General features: G+C 39.3%; 1 pseudogene; it reads left to right on the top strand.

Moving 5' to 3' along the window:
• LOC131644568 (uncharacterized) overlaps nucleotides 1-25,804 on the top strand; it is a 62,768-nt pseudogene that overhangs the window by 9,700 nt on the left and 27,264 nt on the right.

The raw sequence follows: 25,804 nt of genomic DNA, 5'->3' as shown, positions 1-25,804 counted from the left end.
TAATTTATGTTGATATGATTATTGAGACTTGATCATGGTATGGGACATTGATCATTTTATGAAACACATGAGTATTTAGTAGTTTCCGCTGTGAATGCATATTCTGGATAAAGTATGATTAATTGAGAAGTGTTATTTGAAATGACCAGGTGTATCATATATTGTAAGTAAATGCTGTCGGTTTTTAAAGGCTTTTAGTTTTTGAAAACATCGATGTGACGCCCTTTTGTTATATGCATGCTTATTCTCTGATTATATACTTATTTATTTTGGGGTATTAAAGGGGTGTTACAAACATCTCCATATTTCAATCCATTTTGTCTTTCTTGGTTGAATATGAGTCAAAGTCAAAGGCAAACAAATGGTTGAAAGGGGCAAAGTTGATGCATAAAAAGGAAGTGCCATGTGAATAGAATTTGAAAAAATTCAATGAATTGTAGTGTGTAGAAGTGTAACGCCCGTTTTTAGTTTGCGTGTTTTATTTAATTATGTCGTGTTATGATATGTGTTTTGTTTTACTAATTTATGTGTTGATTGAGTGCTTGTGCGATATTGGTGTTATTCTTGGGGTTTTATCATAAATAATATAAGTTAATAAATTAGGAGAGTTATTGGGCTTAAGGTAACATTAGTAAGTGTAGGGTATGATTTAAGGCCCATTAGTAATGAGAAAGATAGTAAGTTAAACAGAACAAGGGTTTTAAGGGTTTTAGACTTAGAAGCTCATTTTGACAAAGTTGTGAAAGAAGAGAAGAGTAGAGTGAAGAGAAAGAAGGGAATCTCAATATTGAAGCTAGAGTTGTCTTCAATCCAAACCTAAGGTAAGGGTGGGATTCTTTCATGTTAAAGGGATGTATGATGATGTTTTGGGTGGGATTTGATTGTATGTTTGTATCCATGGAAGTTGTGTGTAGAGATGTTAGGGTTTATGAACAAATGTATGAATTTATGATTTGAAATATGTTTTAATTGATGTCTGATGATGTTATGATGTTAGAAGATCCATAATATGTGTTATATTTGTGTTTATAACATGTATTCTATTGTTGTTCGTGATGGTTGGTGTTTTCCAACTTGATTGGGTTGAGTTTAGGGGATTTGGGATGGGATTCATATGCTGTTTTCTGTGTTTGGGATTTTCTGAAAATCGCCAGTTCGCACCGCGAACTTTGTTGGCGCTGCGAACTGCTTGGCAGAAACTTAGGAATATTTAGTCACTCAATTCGCGCCGTGAACTTTGTTGGCGCCGTGAACCCTGTTTTGCAGAACTTTTTCTAAACTTTGAAATGATGTAACTTTTGAACCGTAACTCCTTTTTAAGTGCCGTTTGGACCTACGTGAAGCCCTAATTGATGTCTTTCTATTGAATATGCCTAGTTTAACTTTGAAAACTCTTGTAATCTTTCTTGAATTGGATTTTGTTGACATTGGATATCCGGAATTGATTATGTTGTTTAAGTTGATCATGTCGTTTACGTAGATTATGTTGTTCGAGTCGATTATGTCATTAAGTGTGATTGTGAATGTGCATCATTGAGTCACATTCATTGCATTGTTTGAGACGGCCTTAGTTGCAAATGTTTGAGACGGCCCTTGTGGCACATGTTTGAGACGGCCCAATGGCAATTGTTTGAGACGGGAGTTTTACTCCAATGGTACCACATGCATTTGTATTGTTTGAGTTGCACAAGTAAAGTCGTATGATGAGTCGTATTTGAATATTTGTGTGTGCATAACATGAATGTTATCTTGTGTCGATTTGAAGGTTGTTTCGTTGAACATATGTGATAATCGACTAGGTATGCCTTAATTGAGATTGATATTATTGTTCTCGGTAAGATGTTGAATGATGTGAATAGTAGTAAGTGATATATGTTGAGAAGTGGTGACCGATGTATGATTATTTCTCCGCTTTGAATATTATCATACACTTCTTTATAATGAATGATATCTCACCCCTTATGTTTGAATGTTACCCTCCGTTGGTAACGTGCAGGTAATGACGCGGAGTAGTCGTGTACCTATAGCTCGAGTCGATGTGTGTCGATGCTCTAATACGTAGCACTCGGGGAACGTTGGATTACTTGTTTATGTTTTGGCTTCTTGTGTTTGTCCTTGTTAAACTTTGTCCTTATGTTATGCTGAGACTTTTTAGATGTATCGTGCCGTGTTTGGCCGTGATATTATGAGTTGTATTGTTGTTGACATATGATTTTCCGCTGCGATGCAAGTACTTGATTGGCTGACAACGATTAATGATTTCGATATTGTTCTCCTACATGTGTGTTATGTATCTGAGTAATTGAGCATGATATACGTATGTGATTTTGTTGTTTAAAATGCGACGCTCCGAATTGTTATGTTCTATTTGCTTGAAATTTTGTACTCTGATATTCCTGTTGATTGCGGGGTAGATTTGGGGTGTTACATTAGTGGTATCAGAGCAGGTCGGTCTTGTCCGACCATGTGTCGTGTCGTAGTGTAGTCTAACAAGCGTATATTATTGTTTGTGTTGATTGCTTTTATGTTATAGTGAAGACTTGTGATGGCTGGGAGGAATGATGCTGCGATAGCTGCTGCTTTGGAAGCAATGGCTCAAGCTTTGGAGAACCAACCGAATGGTGGAGAGAATGATGCTTCTCGGAGTTTGGCTACCTTCCAAAGTGAGAACCCTCCCGTGTTTAAGGGAACTTATGATCCTGATGGTGCATTGACATGGCTTAAGGAGATTGAGAGGATTTTCCGTGTCATGGACTGCACTCCTAAACAGAAGGTTCGGTATGGGACTCATATGCTAGCAGTTGAGGCGGATGATTGGTGGCTAGAGACCCGTAGGAGATTGGAAGCGAGTGGTGAGGAGATCTCTTGGATTGTGTTTCGCATGGAGTTCTTAAGGAAGTACTTTCCTGAAGATGTCCGTGGCAAGAAGGAAATTGACTTCCTTGAGCTAAGTCAAGGGAACAAATCTGTTGTGGAGTATGCTGCTAAGTTTGGTGAGTTGGCAAAGTTTTACCAACACTATGATGGGCCGAATGGTGAGTTTTCCAAGTGCATTAAGTTTGAGAATGGGTTGCGTCTGGAGATTAAGAAAGCAATTAGTTACCAGAAGATTCGTATCTTTGCTGATTTGGTTGATTGTTATCGGATCTATGAAGAGGACAACAATGCTCATTATCGTGTGATAACTAAGAAGAGGGAAAGGGTTATCAAGGTCGTGGTAAGCCTTATGAAGCTTCGAGTGGAAAGGGAAAGCAGAAAGTGGTTGAGGGTAAGAGAAATAGTGGGGGAGATGCTCCTGCTGGTATTGTGTGCTTCAAGTGTGGCAAGGTTGGTCACAAGAGCACGTCGTGTAACGTTGATGCTAGAAGATGCTACAGTTTTGGGAAGTTTGGTCATGCATCGTCTGATTGTACGCATAAGGATATGGTGTGTTTCAACTGTGGTGAAGAAGGCCATATTGGAAGCAAGTGTCAGAAGCCCAAGAAGGAACAATCTAGTGGGAAGGTGTTCGCCTTGTCGGGAACTCAGACCACTAGTGAGGATTCACTCATCAGAGGTACATGTTTCATTAATAGCATTCCTTTGACTACTATTATTGATACCGGTGCTACGCATTGCTTTATATCTGCTGATTGTGTTGATAGATTAGGTCTGGTGTTATCTGCTATGAACAGAGAAATGGTTGTCGATACTCTGGATAAGGGATCAGTGACTACTTCTCTTGTGTGTCTTAAGTGTCCCGTGTCAATTTTTGACAAAGACTTGTTGATTTTTTTTGCTTGCCGTTGAGAGGTTTGGATGTGATTTTGGGGATGAACTGGTTAGGGCATAACCATGTTCACATTAATTGTTTTGATAAGTCTGTGAGGTTTTCTTCTCCTGAAGAGGAAATATTAGAGTTGTTATCGGCCAGACAGTTTCGTTTGTTGATGAAAGAAGATGTTCAAGTGTTCGCGTTGGTTGCTTCGATGTCTGTTGAGAATCAGGCTGTAATAGAAAGGTTGAAGGTAGTATGTGAATTTCCTGAAGTTTTCCCAGATGAAATTCCCGATGTGCCGCCTGAGAGAAAAGTTGAGTTCTCTATTGATCTTGTACCTGGTACTAGACCTGTGTCTATGGCACCGTACAGGATGTCTGCTTTAGAGTTGTCTGAATTGAAGAAGCAATTGGAAGAGCTGCTTGAGAAGAGGTTCGTGAGACCTAGTGTGTCACCGTGGGGAGCTCCAGTGATGTTGGTTAAGAAGAAGGATGGAAGTATGAGGCTTTGTATTGATTATCGTCAGCTGAATAAGGTGACAATCAAGAATAAGTATCCACTTCCAAAGATCGATGATTTGATGGACCAATTGGTTGGTGCTCGTGTGTTTAGCAAGATTGATCCGAGGTCGGGTTACCATCAGATTAAAGTGAAAGATGAGGACATGCAGAAGACGGCTTTCAGAACACGTTATGGACCTTATGAGTATTCCGTGATGCCCTTCGGCGTTACTAATGCAGCTGAAGTATTTATGGAGTACATGAACCGCATTTTCCATGAGTATCTGGATCGTTTTGTGGTGGTGTTCATTGATGACATTTTGATTTACTCTAAATCAGAATCAGATCATGCTGAGTATTTGAAGTTGGCATTGCAAGTCTTGAAAGAGAAGAAGTTGTATGCTAAGTTGTCCAAGTGTGAGTTTTGGTTGAAAGAGGTTAGTTTTTTGGGGCATGTCATCTCGAGTGATGGTATTACCGTGGATCCGTCTAAAGTTGATGCCGTGTTGAGATGGGAAACTCCTAAGTTGGCTACCGAGGTTCAAAGCTTTTTGGGATTAGCCGGTTATTATAGAAGGTTCATTGAAGGTTTCTCTAAGTTAGCCCTTCCGTTGACTAAGTTGACTTGTAAGGGTAAAACTTTCGTATGGGGTGTTTCTTGTGAAGAGAGCTTTGTTGAGTTGAAGAAAAGGTTGACATCGGCACCAATTTTGATATTGCCTAATCCGGAAGAATCGTTCGTGGTCTATTGTGATGCTTCTAAGATGGGTTCAGGAGGTGTACTCATGCAAATTGGTAAAGTTGTTGCTTATGCATCAAGACAGTTGAGAGTTCATGAGAAGAACTATCCTACACATGATTTGGAACTTGCTGCTGTAGTGTTCGTGCTGAGGATTTGGAAGCATTATCTTTATGGTTCTAGATTTGAAGTCTTTAGCGACCATAAGAGCTTAAAGTATTTGTTTGATCAGAAGGAATTGAATATGAGACAACGAAGGTGGTTAGAACTGTTGAAAGATTATGATTTCGGTTTGAATTATCATCCAGGAAAGGCTAATGTTGTTGCCGATGCTTTGAGTCGCAAGACTTTGCATATGTCGGCAATGATGGTTAAGGAGTTAGAATTAATTGAGCAATTTCGAGATATGAGTTTGGTATGTGAAGTGACCCCTAAGAGTGTTCGATTGGGTATGTTGAAGATTAACAATGATTTTATGGATAGTGTCAGAGAAGCCCAGAAGTTGGATGTGAAATTGGTTGATTCGATGATTGGAGTCAATCAAGCTGAGAATGGTGATTTCAAGTTAGATGCACACGGTGTGTTGAGGTTCCGTGATCGGATTTGTATTCCTGATGATGTGGATTTGAAAAGATTTATTCTTGAGGAAGGTCATAGGAGTAATCTGAGTATTCATCCCGGGGCTACGAAGATGTACCAAGATTTGAAGAATTTGTTTTAGTGGCCTGGAATGAAGCGTGACATAGCCCAGTTTGTGTATGCATGTTTGACTTGTCAGAAGTCGAAGGTTGAACATCAGAAGCCTGCTGGTTTAATGCAACCGTTAGAAGTTCCTGAATGGAAATGGGATAGTATTTCCATGGATTTTGTGACAAGTTTGCCGAATACCGTGAGAGGACATGATTCAATTTGAGTGATTGTTGATAGGCTTACAAAGTCGGCTCATTTCATACCTATTAACATCACTTATCCGGTTCCAAAGTTGGCAGAAATTTATGTCCGTGTGATTGTGAAGTTGCATGGTGTTCCTTTGTGTATTGTTTCGGATAGAGATCCGAGGTTCACTTCAGATTTTTGGAAGAGTTTGCAAGAGGCGTTGGGTTCTAAGTTGAGGTTGAGTTCGGCGTATCATCCTCAGACCGATGGTCAAACGGAGAGAACGATTCAATCTTTGGAAGATTTGTTGAGATCTTGTGTTCTTGAGCAGGGAGGTACGTAGGATACTTATCTTCCATTGATCGAGTTCACATACAACAATAGTTACCATTCGAGTATTGGAATGGCACCTTTTGAGGCGTTGTATGGTCGGAGATGTAGGACTCCGTTGTGTTGGCATGAATCGGGCGAGAGTGTAGTACTTGGACCTGAGATTGTATGAGAGACTACCGAGAAGGTTAAGTTGATTCGGGAGAAGATGAAGGCTTCTTAGAGTAGGCAGAAGAGTTACCATGATAAGAGGAGGAAGGATTTGGAATTTCAAGCTGGTGATCATGTATTTTTAAGAGTTACGCCAACGACTGGTGTGGGAAGAGCCTTGAAGTCGAAGAAGCTAACTCCTCGTTTTATCGGACCATATCATATTTCCGAGAGAGTTGGTAATGTGGCGTATAGAGTGGCCTTACCCCCTAATCTTTCGAATTTGCATGACGTGTTTCATGTGTCGCAACTTCGGAAGTATGTTTCGGATCCTTCACATGTGATTCATATGGACGATGTGCAAGTGCGGGATAATCTCACGGTGGAGACTATGCCTATAAGGATTGAGGATCGCGAGACGAAGACACTTAGAGGCAAAGAGATTGCTTTGGTGAAATTCGTTTGGTCGGGTGCTACCGGTGAAAGTTTGACGTGGGAGTTGGAGACCAAGATGCGCGAGTCGTATCCTGAGCTGTTTGTTTGAGGTAATTTTCGAGGACGAAAATATTCTAAGTGGGGGAGAGTTGTAACGCCCGTTTTTAGTTTGCGTGTTTTATTTAATTATGTCGTGTTATGATATGTGTTTTGTTTTACTAAATTATGTGTTGATTGAGTGCTAGTGCGATATTGGCGTTATTTGTGGGGTTTTATCATAAATAATATAAGTTAATAAATTAGGAGAGTTATTGGGCTTAAGGTAGCATTAGTAAGTGTAGGGTGTGATTTAAGGCCCATTAGTAATGAGAAAGATAGTAAGTTAAACAAAACAAGGGTTTTAAGGGTTTTAGACTTAGAAGCTCATTTTGACAAAGTTGTGAAAGAAGACAAGAGTAGAGTGAAGAGAAAGAGGGGAATCTCAATATTGAAGCTAGAGTTGTCTTCAATCCAAACCTAAGGTAAGGGTGGGATTGTTTCATGCTAAAGGGATGTATGATGATGTTTTGGGTGGGATTTGATTGTATGTTTGTATCCATGGAAGTTGTGCGTAGAGATGTTAGGGTTTATGAACAAATGTATGAATTTATGATTTGAAATGTGTTTTAATTGATGTTTGATGATGTTATGATGTTAGAAGATCCATAATATGTGTTATATTTGTGTTTATAACATGTATTCTATTGTTGTTCGTGATGGTTGGTGTTTTCCAACTTGATTGGGTTGAGTTTAGGGGATTTGGGATGGGATTCGTATGCTGTTTTCTGTGTTTGGGATTTTCTGAAAATCGCCAGTTCGCGCCGCGAACTTTGTTGGCGCTGCGAACTGCTTGGCAGAAACTTAGGAATATTTGATTCACTCAGTTCGCGCCGCGGACTTTGTTGGCGCCGCGAACCCTGTTTTGCAGAACTTTTTCTAAACTTTGAAATGATGTAACTTTTGAACCGTAACTCCTTTTTAAGTGCCGTTTGGACCTACGTGAAGCCCTAATTGATGTCTTTATATTGAATATGCTTAGTATAACTTTGAAAACTCTTGGAGTTTTTCCTGAATTGGATTTTGTTGACATTGGATATCCGGAATTGATTATGTCGTTTAAGTTGATCATGTCGTTTACGTAGATTATGTTGTTCGAGTCGATTATGTCGTTAAGTGTGATTGTGAATGTGTATCATTGAGTCACATTCATTGCATTGTTTGAGACGGCCCTAGTGGCAAATGTTTGAGACGACCCTTGTGGCGGATGTTTGAGACGGCCCAATGGCAATTGTTTGAGACGGGAGTTTTACTCCAATGGTACCACATGCATTTGCATTGTTCGAGTTGCTGTTTACGGTGATTTCCGGTAATCAACCGCTAGTCTTCCAAACTATAATAAATATGATTTGGTTACTCGCAGGATCGACTAGATTGATCCTAGGACATAGTAAAAAAGGTTGTTATTCATGATAGTTCGAATTATGTCTATGGTTGGCTTGTCTCGAAATAAGAAACACTTAATCAAAGAAATAAAGATTAGCAATCACCTTGTTATACACGTATATATAACATCAGCGAAGGGTAAGATGAAGATAAAATATAAGGCAAAACTGTAAAGTGCCAGAATGTTAAAGTGTAGAAACTTAAATGCTTCGAAACTAAATAGAATGAAAATAAAGAGTGCAGGAATGTAAACGACAGAAAGTAAACGAAATGCAGTAATATCAAAAAAATACTTGAATAAAGAAAGATACAAATGTATTTAAAATGGTGTTGGTGTCATACGTACATTTCTCAGCGAAACTCGTTCTCTTAACACTTGATACTTGAGCAATATGTGAGTGATTTGTAGAAAATGAACACACGGAATCCTAATACTAAGACCCTTATTTATACTAAATTTGACCCTAACGGTCCTACACTAATCTGATGCCACGTTACTTCACGAGAATCCTTGGGATGCCATCTGTCTTTGTGCAGTTATATAAACTACTTCGAAATTCAAATCCTCCCGCCTGAATCCTCTTTCGACGCGTGGCAACGTAATCAGAATCGAGAATGCCACGAAAATACGCTAAGCTTCAGTACTTTACATATTTCGTAAAAACGTTTAAGTCCCAAAAGATGATTCTTTTCGAATTTAGCTTCAGTGCTAGCTGTCTCCGTTCCAACTTAAACCATCATTCTCGAACATGGCCATCAATAGCCATTTTTGATCTCAAAGATGGTCATCAGTAACCATCTTCCTTCGAATTTCAAACCTTTGAAGGATATTCTTCCCAAACGAAATCTTCAGCTAACAAATTGCCCCCAATAAATGCCTGTTTCGAAAGCAAGAGAATTAGGCGTTTCTTGTTATAACGAGATTTCGTTTTACTTAGTTCTTAGAGTTCCAAGACTATTGACTGACGTCATAATCATTTATGACTCTGTTTCCAAAACGTCTTGTCATTTTCAAAGATGTCTTCTCATAACTTACATTCCCACGTTCTGGTCTTACTTCATGATCATTACTCCTATATACTAGGAGTAAAGCTAATAATTATTCGACCGCCGTTGGATTAAATCAACGCCTGCCGCGTGTCTCTCGGCTTTTACCCAAAAGATTTGAAAGGGTTTCTGTTAAACCTTTAAATACTTGAACTTCTACCTTCATATAACTTCCACTTCTATTTCCTCATTCTCTCCACATAAAAGAACATCTTCGGTTACATTCAAACCCATTTCCCAAATCAAACTTATCCATGGCGTCTTCTTCAAATGTTCTTCAACCTGTTCTAAAACTTCAAAACCCTATGCGGACAGGAAATCAAGAACATATACCAAGCCCAAATACTGCAGAGGCGCGCGCCATCTATGCTTCTCAGGTAATCATTCCCTTTGAACTTTCTAGGAATACTCATGCCTTCATGGGTCCTCTACCAGGAGAAAATAACTCCTCTTTGAATAAATTCTTTCCTGCTTATTATAAAACTAGGCCTTTAGTTAGCAAGAATAAGATAGACGATGAAGGTCACCCAGTCTCAGCTAACCCTGATAGCCCAAAAGAGACCTCAACTGAAACTCCTTTGGCCTTAGAGAAAATTAGGTTAAACTATGTAACCAATTTTGTGAAAGTCTTTAGGTCAATCCCATTAGCAAAGGATCCTGACCTGTATTATGCTTGGCTAACGAAGGTAGAAAAGCAAATAGCGCCTTTCTGGAAACAACTAGGGATTTATGATTTAATCCAATTATCCAAAACAGGTTTAGAATATAACCAAACCATGTTAGTAGTGTCGGTTTACTTCTAGGATGCTTCTCACAATACTTTTCACCTTCCATGCGGGATGGTTACCCCTACCCTCTTCGATGTAGCTGCCATTACAGGGCTTCGACCAACTGGGGAAACCTTCAACCCTAATGTCATGGATACTGACACCATCAATTTTAATGAAGCAACAGTCACCTATACTGCCTTCATTCAACAATACCACAACGAAACGGACCCAAACGTTTCTGACGAAGAACACATAGCATTTCTAGCACTTTGGCTCTCGAGATGCGTCTTTTGCTCTAGGTCCATACAAGTAGCAAAAAGATATCTTTGCATGGCTAACCAGCTAAATGCTGGGATAAAGTTAAACCTAGGCCATTTAATTCTAGGATTTCTTTATGAGAATCTTGGTGAAGCAACGGACCTTGTTAAGAACTACAAAACAGGATCTCTTCTTTTCGCTGGTCCTTTCTGGCTGTTGCAACTATGGCTTAATGCCACTTTTGAGGCTCACCTCCCATATAAAAATGTCGTGGATGAAGAAAGTGCAGACATAAAGGATCGAACAGTGGAAGGAACCAGATTGGCTTACCTAACTCCCAAGGAAGAAAGTGGCAAACTTTGTGAAACCTTCATGGCATTCATAATGATGTTCGCTGAACGTCATCACTTCACTCCTTTGATGGCTCCATTCGTACAACGTAAGGTGGGTCCCGAATGGTTTACTCGAGAGTTTCCAGCAACTTCTCCTGATCAACAAGCTGAAGCTATGGCCATCTGGGAAGCTTTCCTCACCCAAAGCTGTTATATCACCGACTTCGATCTTCAAAAAGTCATTGCTATCTCCTTTGCTATCAACCCAATCTGGTTTCAAGACAATTTGGGCTGGTTCAACTCAAACCAAAGTGTTTGTATGACAAAAGGAATCACATGTGTCTACACACTTCGCATCTGGCAGAAGATGATTATGAATCAAAAATCTCCCGATATGTTGGCATCAACACTTTGTCTCCCGTTTCTTTCGAGCCTGCTTTTTATTCTACCATAGATTTTCATCAATGGTGGACAGAATATTATTCTGCGCAAATCTTCGATGCTGAAAGCCTTACTCGGGAACTAACTGAAGCTTTTGCTGATGTGCAGGAGAATTTCCAGAAAGGTACTTCGACTCATATTAAAGAAATTCAAGCATTTCAAAAGTTCTTTGAAACTATCTACAGGCCTGATGACCTTAGTCGGACCGTTCGTGAGGCTGCGGTTACTTTACGTGAAAAGTTTTCTGCTAAACTGGATAAGTTGAAATTGCCTACGTCTGTTCGACCTGAACTACGTTATAAAGTGGCTTTTGAACTTCATCCTCCAAAATTTCCTCTACTTCCTAGTGCTAATTTTGGGGTGGCCTTAAGCCCTCCTTTTCCAGATTGGTTTGTGTGTTGGGAATCTCATAAATATTCTTCAGGAAGAATCTAAAAAACGTGCTTAACGAGTGGTCCCGACTAAGCATACCTTGGATACTTTCAAAGGACATCTTCATATAGATCTTGAGCACGTTCGCATTTTGACTCCAATACCTGAAGGTTGGGGTTTAGACAATCCTTCGACTAATTTTTCTTTTTCATTGAAATACTGATTTATATTTTGTTCACAGCTGTTGCTCGAAAGAGGCAAATCAAGGAAGCCCCTGTACAAAAGGGTTCTGGAACTTCGAGGAACACCAGGGCGAGTGGGAGTGACTCTGTCACCACTGGCAAGAAGCCTACGGTACATGGATACCTTTATATTTTAGCTTGTGGAATTTTAATGAATGTCACTCACTTGGTTTTAATATGTACTTCAGAGCTCGAAACCTCCAGCGCCTTCGAAGCGAAAAGTTCCTCCAACAGCCGACTCGGACGATGAAGATAAATCTCCTCCTCGCACCAGACAAACAATAAAGAAAAGACAAAAAGCGGCCACACCTTCAGCCAAAGGAAAGGGATCTGGGACTTCGAAGCTCACTTCTTCGAGTGACAAGGTATCTTCTGAGGACTCACCCTTGAAGGCTGCTAGCACTATCCCCATTGTGGAGAGTCATAACTCCAGTCCAGACAACATTCCGGCCAAGGTATTTTGGGTTTCACAATTTAACCATTTCTTTACACTCTAATTCTAATGATTAAGTTCACATTTTACCTTGTAAATGTAGGATGATGCTGGCACCGCTACTTCTGATCTCAACGCCTCAAGTTTACACATTGACCTTGACAACCTTCGAGGTAAATGTCCGCTCTTTCGAATGACAGATGGACTTTCTGCCCTTTTCTCCGTTTTGATCGATTCTAACTGTCCATTGCAGGTGTTTCTCAACACAAATCTCATGTGCTTTCTCCCGTTCTCGAAGACACTCAACCTCTTGCAACCATTATTCCGACTGTGTCTGCTGAAGAAAGCCATTCAAATGATGAGTCTCCACCCATTCATCAAGATGAAACTATGGAGGAAAATCCACAATGTTCGAATAGTGGTAACGCAGCTGGACAACCAACTGGCAGCGTAGAGACTCTATCTGAACAAGATGCTGCAGAAGAAACTTCCAAACTGCCTACACCTGGCTCTAATGAAACTTCGAACCTTGGAACTACAGTCACTCCTAGGACTACTTCGAAGCAAGCCCCTGCGATGCCTACTCCCTCAGAACTAGAGCAACTCAAGAAATTTGATCCTGTGAGCTTCCTCAAGACCATGATGAGTATCGATAGCGTTTCATCCCTTGGAACTCCTTCGACTATCTTGGTAGGTGCTGGTGACAAGGATGATATTCCTAAACTCCTTCATCAGATAAGAGAGAGGTTCTTTGAAACCAACCTCGTCGAAGCTCTCAGCAAGGATTCCACCAAATATTATGGTCTAAACAACCTTCTGAAGAAAGTGGACTTACTTCTTGTTCCAGTGGAAGTCTCAGAAGTAATTGTTTTATTGAGTTCTCTGATTGAACAACTCCAATCTAATCTCCTTCGAAAACGGGATGTTGACGGACAACTCACAACAAAAATGACTTCTCACAGTTCTTCATGGGAAGCTGCTAACGATGCAACGAAGAAGGTTGACGCCCTTAAGCTCGAGCATTCGAAGAACCAACGAGAATATGAAGAGTGTGAGACAAATATCAAAGCCTGGAAAAAAGAAATTGAGCAACTCAAAGGGAAGATAAAGGATGCCCAGTCTCGTCAGGTAGAAATCCAAAAAACCAATCAAGATGAATTAACTGAAATGGCGCAGTCGGGGATTCGACACTTCGAGACGGCACAGAAGCTAGTGCCAGAGATCGAAGAACTGAAAAGACAACCGGCATTGATCGAATGTCATATGTCCTTATGGGAGACCCAATACTCGAAGATAAAAGATAATCTTCCCAGGGATTTTAATTAGTTGCTTTGAACCTTGTACTCCCTTTTGTGCTGTGTACTTATTTTATTTTGTAATCAAATTTCTCCAAGAATATATATATATATATATATATATATATATATATATATATATATATATATATATATATATGTGCAACTTTATCTTTCAATCTCCCCACATATTTTATTTTGCAGTTGTCATAAGTAATGCCCTAGCAATTCTCTAAAACTTGCCAAAATATACTTTTTCACTGTCACAGTAATTTTAATAAATGTAAACCACGTGACATGATTACCCTTCGCAGCCCTTTGAGCCTAGACTTGACGTTTCTACCACCCTTAGCCGTAGCCATCATTGAAAGATGATGTCACCTTTTTCAAAACGTCTATTTGAGACGTGCGTGCATCACTTCTCATCATGATTACACTTCAACTTCCAAGGGCGGGAAACGGCGGAAGCCATAACTTCTCTTTGGAATACCAAACGCAGTCCAATCAAACATTAAAAATGAACCGTTCCTTTACTGCCAACTTATTCTATATAAAGGGTTGGCATTCCACTTCTTCCTTCACACTTTCTTCAAACTCTTGCCCAAAATTTCGTTTCTTCTAGCATTCTCTCCAATACAGAGTCAGATAAAACCTTTTCCAACCTTTCTTCTCCAAATGGCTCTACCCCTAACTTACGCTAACATCAGGGCTTGCATCAAGAAAGAATTCAAACTCTCTGAAGAAGAACTTGATGAAAACTTTATAAGCATCAGCACCCTCTTTGCTAACCAAGAGCTTGATTTTTACCATGAAATCCTGGAGGGATCTGTTTATCCCAATATGTTAGCGGACTTTTGGATGTTTGCGTCTCTGCGCATAGATCCGGAAGGCAGAACCACTATCGTCTCTGAGGTTCGAAGGGCCCATATTACTATCACTCCCTTCACCATCTCCAACCTGCTGAGATGCAATAACTCTGGAGAGACTTTTGATGACAATACCTTCAACATGACCACCCATCTTATGTTGAGGACTCTTAAGGACAATGATCCTTTCAGCGCCAAGGTCATTAGGGTTTGGCACCAACTCCTCGTGGGCAACTTTCGTCCACGAAACCATGATCAAAATAGCATCATGGTGGAGGATTTGGAGTTTATACTCTGTGCCCTCCGTGGGAAGAAAATTAACTTTCCTCTGATGATCTTCAAAGGACTTGTTGAAGCAGTTTCTATGGCTGCTGCTCGGCAAGGTGTAGTAACATGTCTTCCATATGGAAGACTCTTGTCCTACATGTTCCTTAAAAAGGGGATAGTGAGAAGGATGCGTAGATCTGGATCCTTGGACATGTTCGAGGCAGAAAGCTTGCCCCTGCTGTCCCTAGAGGGTTTAGATTAAAGGATCAACTAGGAGGTGGGTTGTTTTAGGCTTCATGTTTTGAATTTTGTAATCCTCAATGTTCTTGGGAACCACCTTCTCTGTAACGAATGTACTCCTTTGATATCAATGAAAAATATTTTGACGTTTCTTTGTCTTCTTACTGTATTTACCATGCATGTTTGTTTGAACATACAACCATTTTGGTGTTAGTTCAACCATTTTGGCCTACGTAATATACTTCGAATATCTACGTTTTTGCAAGAATCTTTACTTCATGCATGCTTGGTTTGTCTATTTTCAGATACTTTCCATTTACCCTTAAAATTCTACGATCTTCTGCCAATTCTTCTATCTCATAAGCGTTATTTGAGAACACTTTCAAGATTCGAAAAGGGCCTTCCCAATGTGGGGACCATTTACCTAACGCCTGATTCTTTCGATCTATAGGTAAAATAGCTTTCCAGACTAAGTCATTACTGATAAACGTTTTACCTTTCACCTTTTTATTGTATGCTCTGGAAACTCTTTCTTTTTGTCTTTTTATCATCTCCAATGCTCGAAGTCTGTCTTCGTCCAAATCTACTAATTCATTCATCATCAATTCCCAGTAAGTGTTTGGAGGAATTTCTGCTTGTCTTTGTATCCGAACTGACTGCAAATATATCTCAATTGGGAGTACTGCATCATGTCCAAATGTCAGTTGGAAAGGCGTAGTGTTTGTAGCTTCTTTTGGAGATGTTCGACAAGCCCAAAGTGCTTGGTCCAAAGTTTTGTGCCAATTCTTGGGTTTTTTCCCTACATGTTTCTTTATAAGACCAATTATTATCTTATTTGCTGCTTCGACTTGTCCATTTGCCTGAGCATAGTAAGGTGTAGAGGTAAACAACTTGAACCCCATATCTTTGGCGAAATCTTGCATCTTTCGCCCAGTGAACACTGAACCTTGGTATGTGGTTATACTTTCTGGGATTCTGAACCTGTATATGATGTGTTTTTGAATAAACTCAATCACAGTCTCCTGATCCACATTCGCAAGTGGTATCGCTTCGACCCATTTTGTGAAGTAGTCTATTCTTACCAAAATATATCTTTGACCTCTAGAAGACTTGGGGTGAATTTCTCCAATTAAATCTAATGCCCAACCTCTAAAAGGCCATGGTTTTATTATTGAACTTAACTCGTTTGCAGGAGCATGTTGAATACCTGCATGTTCTTGACATTTCTGACATCCCTTTGCAAATTCTATGCAATCTTTCAACATAGAAGGCCAATACATTCCGTATCGAAACAAAAGCCATTTCATTTCGTGCCCCGCTTGGTGCGCACCACATGCTCCGCTATGTACATTTGAGAGAGCCAAATATGCATCTGCTTCGCCCAGACACTTTAATAAAACTTCTTCGGGAGTTTTCTTAAACAATTCATTTCCCATTAAAAAGTATGATAAAGCTCGATATTTTACCTTTCTATCCATGTCTGTCGAAGGATCTTTTAAATAGTTCACAATTGGACTTCTCCAATCTGTGTCTGCTAAAGAGTCTATATTCAAAACTTCAAACTCTTGTTTGTTGGCAAAACCTAATTGTGAGTTCTCCAAGTCACTTGGGGAGAGCCTGGTAGCCATTGCCTTGCCTCTTACTTCGATCAGCTCTTCTAGTTTGTCTTTTGATACCCTGTATCCTGAAGCTAACTGTGCCAAATCATTCGCTTCTTGATTTTTCACCCTTGAAACGTGATTTAAATCCACGTACTCGAATTTTTTGAGCAGCCTATTTGCTATGACAAAATACATGATCAAATTTTCTTTGATACACTCGTATTCTTTCGTCAACTGCTTAATCACTAGTTCAGAGTCTCACACCTGGTGGGACCCAAAACCTAATTGTGAGTTCTCCAAGTCACTTGGGGAGAGCCTGGTAGCCATTGCCTTGCCTCTTACTTCGATCAGCTCTTCTAGTTTTTCTTTTGATACCCTGTATCCTGAAGCTAACTGTGCCAAATCATTCACTTCTTGATTTTTCATCCTTGAAACGTGATTTAAATCCACGTACTCGAATTTTTTGAGCAGCCTATTTGCTATGACAAAATACATGATCAAATTTTCTTTGATACACTTGTATTCTTTCGTCAACTGCTTAATCACTAGTTCAGAGTCTCCTTTAATTTTGACTCTAGTTGCCCCCAATTCTAACAAAGCTTCAAGTCCAGCAATCAGTGCTTCGTATTCAGCTTCGTTGTTGGAGCATAAGGGACCTTCAATTTTGTACTTGAGCTTTGTTGGAATTCCATCAGGAGAAATTATTAGTACTCTAACGCCAGTTCCTTCTTTGTGGGTTGAACCATCGAAGTATAGCTTCCAAGGCTTCAATTCTACGTATTGTTGAGGGTTTTCAACCACTGCATGGTCAACAATGAAATCTGATACGATCTGACCTTTCATTGCTTTAAGGGGTTGAAATATCAAAGAGTACTCAGTAAGGGCCAACGCCCATTTGCCAATTCGACTATGCAATATAGGCTTTGATAGCATGTGTTTAATCACATCACAATGAGACGAAACATAAACATCAACTGGCTTTATATAATACTTTAGTTTGATACAAGAGAAATATAGACAAAGGCAGAGTTTTTCTATTGCACTATACCTAGTCTCTGCATCATTGAGTACTCTACTTAAGTAATAAATGGCTCTTTCAATGCCATTATCATCTTCTTGAGCTAACATGCTACCTATTGTATTATCTGACGCTGAAATATACAGGCGCATGTGTTTCTTCCCATTTGGGGGAGATAAAATTGGTGGATGCATCAAGTATTGCTTTATCTTCTCAAAAGCTTCTTGATGTTCGGCACGCCATTCGAACTTTCCTTGCTTTAGTCGAAGTAAAGGAGAAAAAGCTTGCGTGCGTCCACTCAAGTTAGAGATGAATCTTCTCAAGAAGTTTATCTTCCCCGGTAAAGACTGTAATTCTTTCTTCGTGGATGGAGGCTTTGTTTCCATAATAGCCTTTGTTTTCTTTTGATTAATTTCTATTCCCTTTTTGTGGACAACGAAGCCCAGGAAATCTCCAGCCTGCACAAAGAAAGCACATTTAAGGGGGTTCATCTTTAAGCCATGTTTTCTCATTCTCTCGAATGATTGGCTCAGATGGTCCAAATGACTGGTATCTGAAACAAATTTCACCACAATGTCATCTATGTACACTTGCATGAAAGTTTCTATAAAATCATGGAATATAGAATTCATTGCTCTTTGATAAGTTGCCCCAACATTTTTTAAACCAAAAGGCATTACAACCCATTCGTAGGTGCCTATGGCCCCTGGGCAACGAAAAGCTGTTTTAGACACATCTTCTTCTGCAATGAATATTTGGTTATACCCAGAATATCCATCCAACATACTTAGATATTCGAAGCCTGCGGCTGAATCTACTAACATTTCTGCCACAGGCATGGGATATTCATCTTTAGGCGTTGCTGCATTAAGATCACGAAAATCTATGCATACTCTCAATGAACCGTTCTTTTTAATAACCGGCACAATATTAGCAATCCATTCGACATACCTCGTAGTTCTAATGAACTTGCATCATAGAAGTCTTTCGACCTCTGCTTTGATCTTCGAATGAATTTCTGGTGCGAACCTTCTAGGAGTTTTCTTGATGAGCTTTTTCCATTCCTTTATGGGTAACTTTAATTCGACCAAATCTCGCCCTAAACCAGGCATCTCGTCGTAATCCCATGCAAAGCAATCTTTGTTCTCCTTCAACAACGTGATGACTTTTGCCTTCAAAGTTGGCTCTAGTTTTGCACTAATGTATGTTACCCTCCTCTGATCTCCATCTCCAAGATTTACTTCTTCGAGTGGGTCTTGGGCTAACATTTTGATATTTGCCCCGATTGGTTCTTTCTCGGATCCCAAAGGCTCTTCGTCGTAGATTGCATCCAGCCTTTGACTCATCTCCTCTCCTGAGATTTATTTGGCTTGAACTGGATCTTCGAGGAACTGGGGGGTAGGATGTATTCCAGAATCCCTCGTTTTTGCTTCTCTTTGAACCGTACTGATCGTCATGTGTGATAACTCGGCTTCGAGAGCCGTGTTTCTTTTGTTCTCGGCTATGTAAGCCAAAATCTTTTCGAAAAAAGATGCTTCAGACATGACCAACGTCGTTATCCCAGCCTGTTGGCCGTATTGTTGGTGAATGCTCCACCGGCGAGGTATCTTCTGGACCTTCCATTATCTCTCTATTCCATTGGAATCCATTAGGATGTAAAGACAAATAGTATAAAGCATTTCTGTTTGGAGTGTATATATCTTCAGCAGCATGGTAAGGTCCTATGTTCGCCAAATTCCTGTCGAAACTAGTTTTATTGACCTGATTGACTTCAGCCATGTAGTAACTTTGATCTCCTTCGATGTTCTCTACTATGCCATTGTCATACCCCAAAATTTGCCCACACATTTTCTCCTATTCAAATTCAAATCAAAACACAAAGCTTCAAGACACACTCTCCTAAGCAAAGATCAGAGAATTAGGGTTTGGCTTATTCAAAGGAAAATCAGTAAATAAATGGCTCCAAGGCATCTCATATGACTCAATATATCTCACATCATCTCCATGACAAGTATCAAGTCTCATTTCAAAGAATTGGTCACTCAATTGTTCAGAAAGTCAACAGTCGACTAGGTTAACCTAAAAGTCAACTGTGGTCGAAGTAAAGTCAAAACTCCTGATTTTTTGTCAAGATCCTCATATTGAAGCATCATTCACCATTTGATCAAGAATTGATCATGGTTCATCAAGGAAAGATAAAAAATCAACAAAACCAAAATTCCCAAATTAGGGTTTTCATAGGAAAAGTCAACTGAACTTTGACCAGCCATAACTCTCACATGGAACATCAGAAATTTTCCATCCGAAGCTTATTTTGAAGGAAATTTGATTCTCTACAATTTTGTCTCTCACATGCCAAGTCTAAAAATGCTTCATTTGAGATATATGGACCAAAACATTATAGGTCCTTTTCAAACGTCAACAAAAAGACACTTTTTTCAAAAGAGCGCACAAGGAGCATAGAAAATTATTTTGACATGGGACCAAAAACATTGGTTAGAGGACTCTTCAAAGTTTCCAAACAGTCCTAGAATACTTCCATATGATAAAATTTGAAGGAGTTATGGCTTGCGCAAGTTTGTCGGTTTTGAAAAAGGGAACTTTAAAACAAAGTGGTGAAATTTGATGTTTTGAACTATTGGGCCTAATTTTTGAATCTCAAACATATCCATGGGCAATATCATGACTTATAATTCTATTATTTTATTTTTTATGACATTTATTTAATTTATTTGAATTTTTTTCATTTGAATTTTATTCATTTGAATATTAAATAAATAAAATAAAAAATAAAACAATTGGATTTAATCAAGAAGATTGGATTTCTAATTATATCAAGTATCAAAATATCAAATATTTGAGGAGAATTTTGTGAAATAATTGAAGCATGATTGGAAGGGAGATTTTAAATAAAAATAGCAAGTTTCAATCAAAGATCTTCTTCTCCAAATCAAATATTCTTTTGATCCAATCTCTTTAAATATATTGACCTAATACATCTCTATATAAACTGAATTCACCCAGCATAAAGAGGGGATTTTAGGATTTGCAGCCAAAGAGTTCGTGCCAAGCTTCAAAAAAAATCCCAGTCAAGAACAAAAAAAACACGTGAAGGGAGATAGAATGGCGAACCGAATCTTAGCGAGTTCCAGGCTATTCTAAGTATCCAGAACAATTCATTGTTGTCTCCTGAAGCTATTGGGATAGTCACTATCGATTGGAGCATCCAGAATTGCAAGAACTAAGCAACGGTTTGCAGGTTTTTTTAACATTATCGTTTTCATTGATTCTTCATGTATAAATATATTTTGATTGCATCTCTTCAATTGTTATGAAGCTTTGAAGCTTTCTGTGTGATTATTTTGTCGATTGCGTGCATATACTGCGAGCCACCATTGATGATTATTAGGGTTTCGATTTTGGGGTTTTCTGATGTAGGCAAAATCAGGCCGTAATAATGGCACCGTTGTCTTCGTAGGGATCGGTATACTTAATCTGGGTCGTTTGTTGGTGTTGATTGATGTTGTTTTGTAGCTTTTGAGAACGAAGGGCCAAGGCCACGGGTGAAAACCGTGGCCAAAAATCTCTGCAATTCTAAAATTTGCAACAAAGAAGAAGAGGCCTGTGCGCGGGCGAGATTGATTTGAATCTTGAGTTTTTTTGTTTTTTATATATTATTAGCGTGCGCTTGTTGACAACAAAACGAAATTGGCTTAGTGGTAAGGGCATCAGTCATGAAGGGCCATGCGTATGTGCGTAGGTTCAACACTTGCCGGCGACACATTTTTTCTCTGGTTTCCCTTTTCTTCAGTTCCCTTTTGCAGATCCAGTATGATTGCTTCCATCACGCCTACGGAATACCTTCAATCATGGGTCATGGGATTCACATCAAGGCTAATCCAACGCCTCTAAGCATGCAAGCCTACCATGGATCCTCATAAGCCTGCCACATTCAAGCAAAGCTAAGAGTTTTCTAAATCCTTTATTTTTAATCACATGAACTTTATTTTATTTTTCTTCTATTCTTTCTCATACTTATTTTGTTACACATTAATTTTTTTATTTTAATAAAATTTTATCATAGAAAAATTAAAATCATGTTTTTTATCGAAAGTTCGACTGTTACAATATTATTAATGATCAATTTTTATTATTATTATTATTATTATTATTTATTCATTTAGAATTCAATTCTTTTTTTTAAAAATACTTTTAATCGGTTAAATAATTAGGATTTATTCCAATAATTATTTAATTGGTATATTAAATCGAACTTTCGACTTTTGGGCATTATTTATTTTATTTTATTAACCATGGTTAACTTGTGCCCTAGATCAGGGTTTTTGAGGTTTGTTATTAGACCCCTCATGCACTAAAAATGTGATTTTTCTGTGTCCTTTTCAGGGTTGACTTTTCGATGCCTTCCGATTACGCGCCACGCCTTTCATAAAGCTAAGTCCCGATTTAATTTTATTATTTCTTTTATATCTAATACAATATTATTTTTCCTTCATTCTTTTTAAATATTTGTTCTGCCCTGTTACTGAAGAATTGGCGTACACTCACTGTATTTTCTTTCTGTCAATTCTCAGATGATCAGAGTCAATGCTCGAGGCAACCTCTGACTGCCGACCCTATCAGATCAAATTAAAAAGCTAAGTCTTGTCCATATTTATTTCATTTACTTTCTTTTTGCTTTATTTATTTAATTAGGGTTAACCCTAATTGTCAATGAATCGATAATGCACTCACCCCTTCGTATTTTTTTTCTTTTTGTCAATTTTTCAGGGTTTGTCAAATTGCCAAAGCTACAAACATTGGTAACCCTAAACCCTGTCCTCAATTATTACTTGTGTTAAACCTTTTGTTTTAGTTATATCCCGCTGGTTTCAATTCCCCTCTCCTCCGCTGGTTACAATTTCCCTTCCCCATTATTATTGTTTATATTATTGTGTGGTTAGTAATCTTAGGGAGTGCAAGATTGTAATTAACATAGAATCATTAATTTATAAGATAAAATAACCGAATATGATCACGTGATTGGTGCACACACGCACACTTTTGGGGTAACCTCTCTGTTGCCTGTTTCCTGTTGCCTGTTGCCTTGTGTATTTTTTTTGCAGAATAGCCAGTCCCTCGAATACGAGGATACCTTAGCCAGTTGCCTCGATTAAGATCATGGTCCCTAATGATGCTGCCTTCGATATACATGATCTCGACCCTCGAAAGTTGCCTACGAAAAGGCTAAGGTATCCTCTGGTTGCCTACGAAAGGCTATTCTGATCCTTCCCCTTAGACTACCTTCCTCTCTATGGCATGGGTCAGTCTTATGGCGAACGATAATGCGATGACCCTTCAACCTCCAAACGAAAGGCTTCCTGCCCTCTTATGGCAAGGATAGATCCTTTCATCCTGAAAGGCTAAAAGAAACCTCCTTTTCAAAACTTCAAGGTAATTGCCCCTAATTGCTTTGCCTTGCTCTAAACCTTTGTTATATTCTTTCTCATAATTCTTCAAAAGGGCTACGCTCATTTACGAGCTAAAGTCCCTATCTTTTTCATCTACATTTCTAAAAAACAAAGAGCAAAGCAATTAAGAGCCCATGGAAAACCATGGATGCAAAGGGTGCCTTACACCTTCCCTTTGCATAATTACCCCCCGAACCCTATTTTATTTAAAAGGTTTTTCCTGTTTCTTTTAGCCTTTCTAACTTGTTTGGATAAAATAAAAGTCGGTGGCGACTCTTGCTTAACCGCGACATTTCGATTATAAAAGTCAGTTCACCGTGTTACAGAACTGGCGACTCTGCTGGGGATAAATTTCGATAAAAGAGGGGTTACCTTAAAAGTTTAGGATTCACCTTAAATGTTTTCTATTGTTTGCTTTATTTTTGCAGGGCTGTTTTGGGCATTCTGCTGTGTGAAAGATCCTAACCCGGATCTGAGTACCTTAGGTAAATGGAATGAGATCAATGAGACTGCACAGCGTATACTGATGTGGTTGACCTGATGGCCATCATTAGTGTGATACATTGGTTTGTCCTGGTGTTCCTTGGGATCCGACCTGCGGAAATGCTTGGCTGCCGCGTGGTGTCGTTAAGCACTAATCTGCCCTTAGAACCTTAGTCGAACTTGACTTTGGCCTATTAGAAAGTAGCGAGATGGCTGGCTTTGGTTCCGATCGAAGTTGGTTGATACTCGAAGCTACACTCATATGGACTGGACTTTCAGGACCTTTTCGGTTGGCGATTCGATTGCCGAATCGAGATAAGCGCCTTCGAGAAAGGTCAATGATATGAGCTCCCTAGAACCCGATCTTTATATAGGACAGGTTTGAACCAACTAAACTTCAGGGGGAGGGTACATACCTATGGACCACGCGCAAGCCTAACCATAAGGCAAAATTGTGTGACTTGTGTGACTAGCGTGACTTGTGTGACTTGTTTGTGTTTGCGACTAACCCTCGTTTCCTCGCAGGTTTTATTAGAGGTCTTGTTTGCCCTTACTATCTCACGCTATGCCTAATGAACTGCATTCGCATAACATTCATGACATCATGACATCATAACATTGCATGCTTACTAACCCTTTCAAGGATCTTAGGAATTTAGGGCGCACAATTTCAGGTGCTCTTATCAAGGGCTGAACTCTTATCAAGGGGCAAGAGGATTTACTTTCCTCTCGCCACATACATTCTAATTCAGAGACGATGTACCTATCAAGGGGCAAGAGGATTTATTTTCCTCTAGCCCTATACTTTCAAATTCAAGAGGTATCCCGAATCAGAGGCGATGACCCACTCGATATGGTGAGCTTGATTCTCAAAGAAAGACGTTCAAAGACAAAGTTCAGATTTCTTCATACAAAGGCGCAACCAAATCATTTTCTAATGTTGCTAACTAAAAGCTTAAAGATCCTTGAAAATATTGCATTTGCATTCATAACATCGCATAACAGGTTTCTTACAATAGGTCTCTCATCCTCCCTCGCTGTTTATTTCAGCATCATGGACCTTGAACAATCTGTCAAAAATCTTCAGGCTCAGAATAACCAGTTCCAGAAAATAATCTTTCACTTGGCCAAGGGGCAAGAAGAATTAAAGGCACTTCTGGCCGAGAAGGAGAAGGACCAACAAAGGGAGCAAGGTGTGCAAGGTAAATGGAAATCCAAACCTAAGCGGTCATTCACTCCGTTACCCATGCCGTTGTCTCAAGCTCTGCAACAAATGATCAATCAGAACTTGATAACTCTATTGCCTCCATATTCATTTCCTACTAATCCCGCTCCTGGGTATAAGTATCATGCGAGATGTGCTTATCATTCGAATAGTCCTGGTCATGATACAGAGGACTGTGGACCGTTGAAACACAAGATTCAAGACTTAATTGATGAAAAGATCATTGACTTCAACTCACCTGAACAACCTCACATGGCTAAGGCTGTGTATAATCGGAAAGGTCGCAACGAACACAATCAATCTGTGGGGACATTTCTGATCTCTACACCAGTTCCACAACAAAGGCGCAAGTCAGAGGCACCTAAACGACAGTTCACAAAGATCAACATGACTTTGGCTGAAGCATTACAACAGATGTTGAATAAAGGGCTAATTACTTTGAGGGATCCTCCTGTGAAGCCCAACACTTCCGCTCCTAGCTATAAGCCCAATGCGAGGTGCGCGTATCACTCCAATAGCCCTGGACATGATACGAATGATTGTTGGCCATTAAAGAACAAGATCCAAGATATGATCGATGCTGGTGAAATTGAATTCCCTCATCCCAAGACTCCTGTAGTGATCACTGCTCCCATGCACAATCACGACAAGACTGATTAATGTCATAGTAGATGAACTTTAGATCATTAGATTTGCTTTCATTTACAATTTCTATTCTGTTTATTTAAACATTCAAATTATGATAGACATTATCTGTTTTAATAATCATCATCAGTGCATTGCATATGTTTGTCTTGAATAAATTATCTCGTTATCACTCATTTTAAATTATGTCTTTATTCCGCATATGTTTTTGTGATACTCAACTCCTGCTAAAGTTGTATACCTTTTGAGGGAGGATGACGAAAACGATACCGCAACCTCATACAGTATGCTTTTGAGCGGACTATGCTGACGATGTACAGGCGTTGTTTCAATTCCTAAACAGTGGAGATATAAGGATGTTAATCCCTCGTCAACCCCTTTGAGCCTAAGAAGTAGAAGTTTCTTTCTTGTACTAATCAAAACCCTTTGATCATAACCTGGGGCAGGGTAGTTCTTAGTTAATTTGGCTGTGCATTCTATTTTAAGAGAATCATTCAGTACACCTTTCAACAAAGGTTTCAATCACGAGCGT

Source organism: Vicia villosa, linkage group LG1 (genome assembly GCF_029867415.1).
Source record: "Vicia villosa cultivar HV-30 ecotype Madison, WI linkage group LG1, Vvil1.0, whole genome shotgun sequence".
Taxonomy (NCBI): Eukaryota; Viridiplantae; Streptophyta; class Magnoliopsida; order Fabales; family Fabaceae; genus Vicia; species Vicia villosa.
The sequence above is the reverse complement of the archived record's forward strand: the minus strand, read 5'-3'. Positions and strand labels throughout refer to the sequence as shown.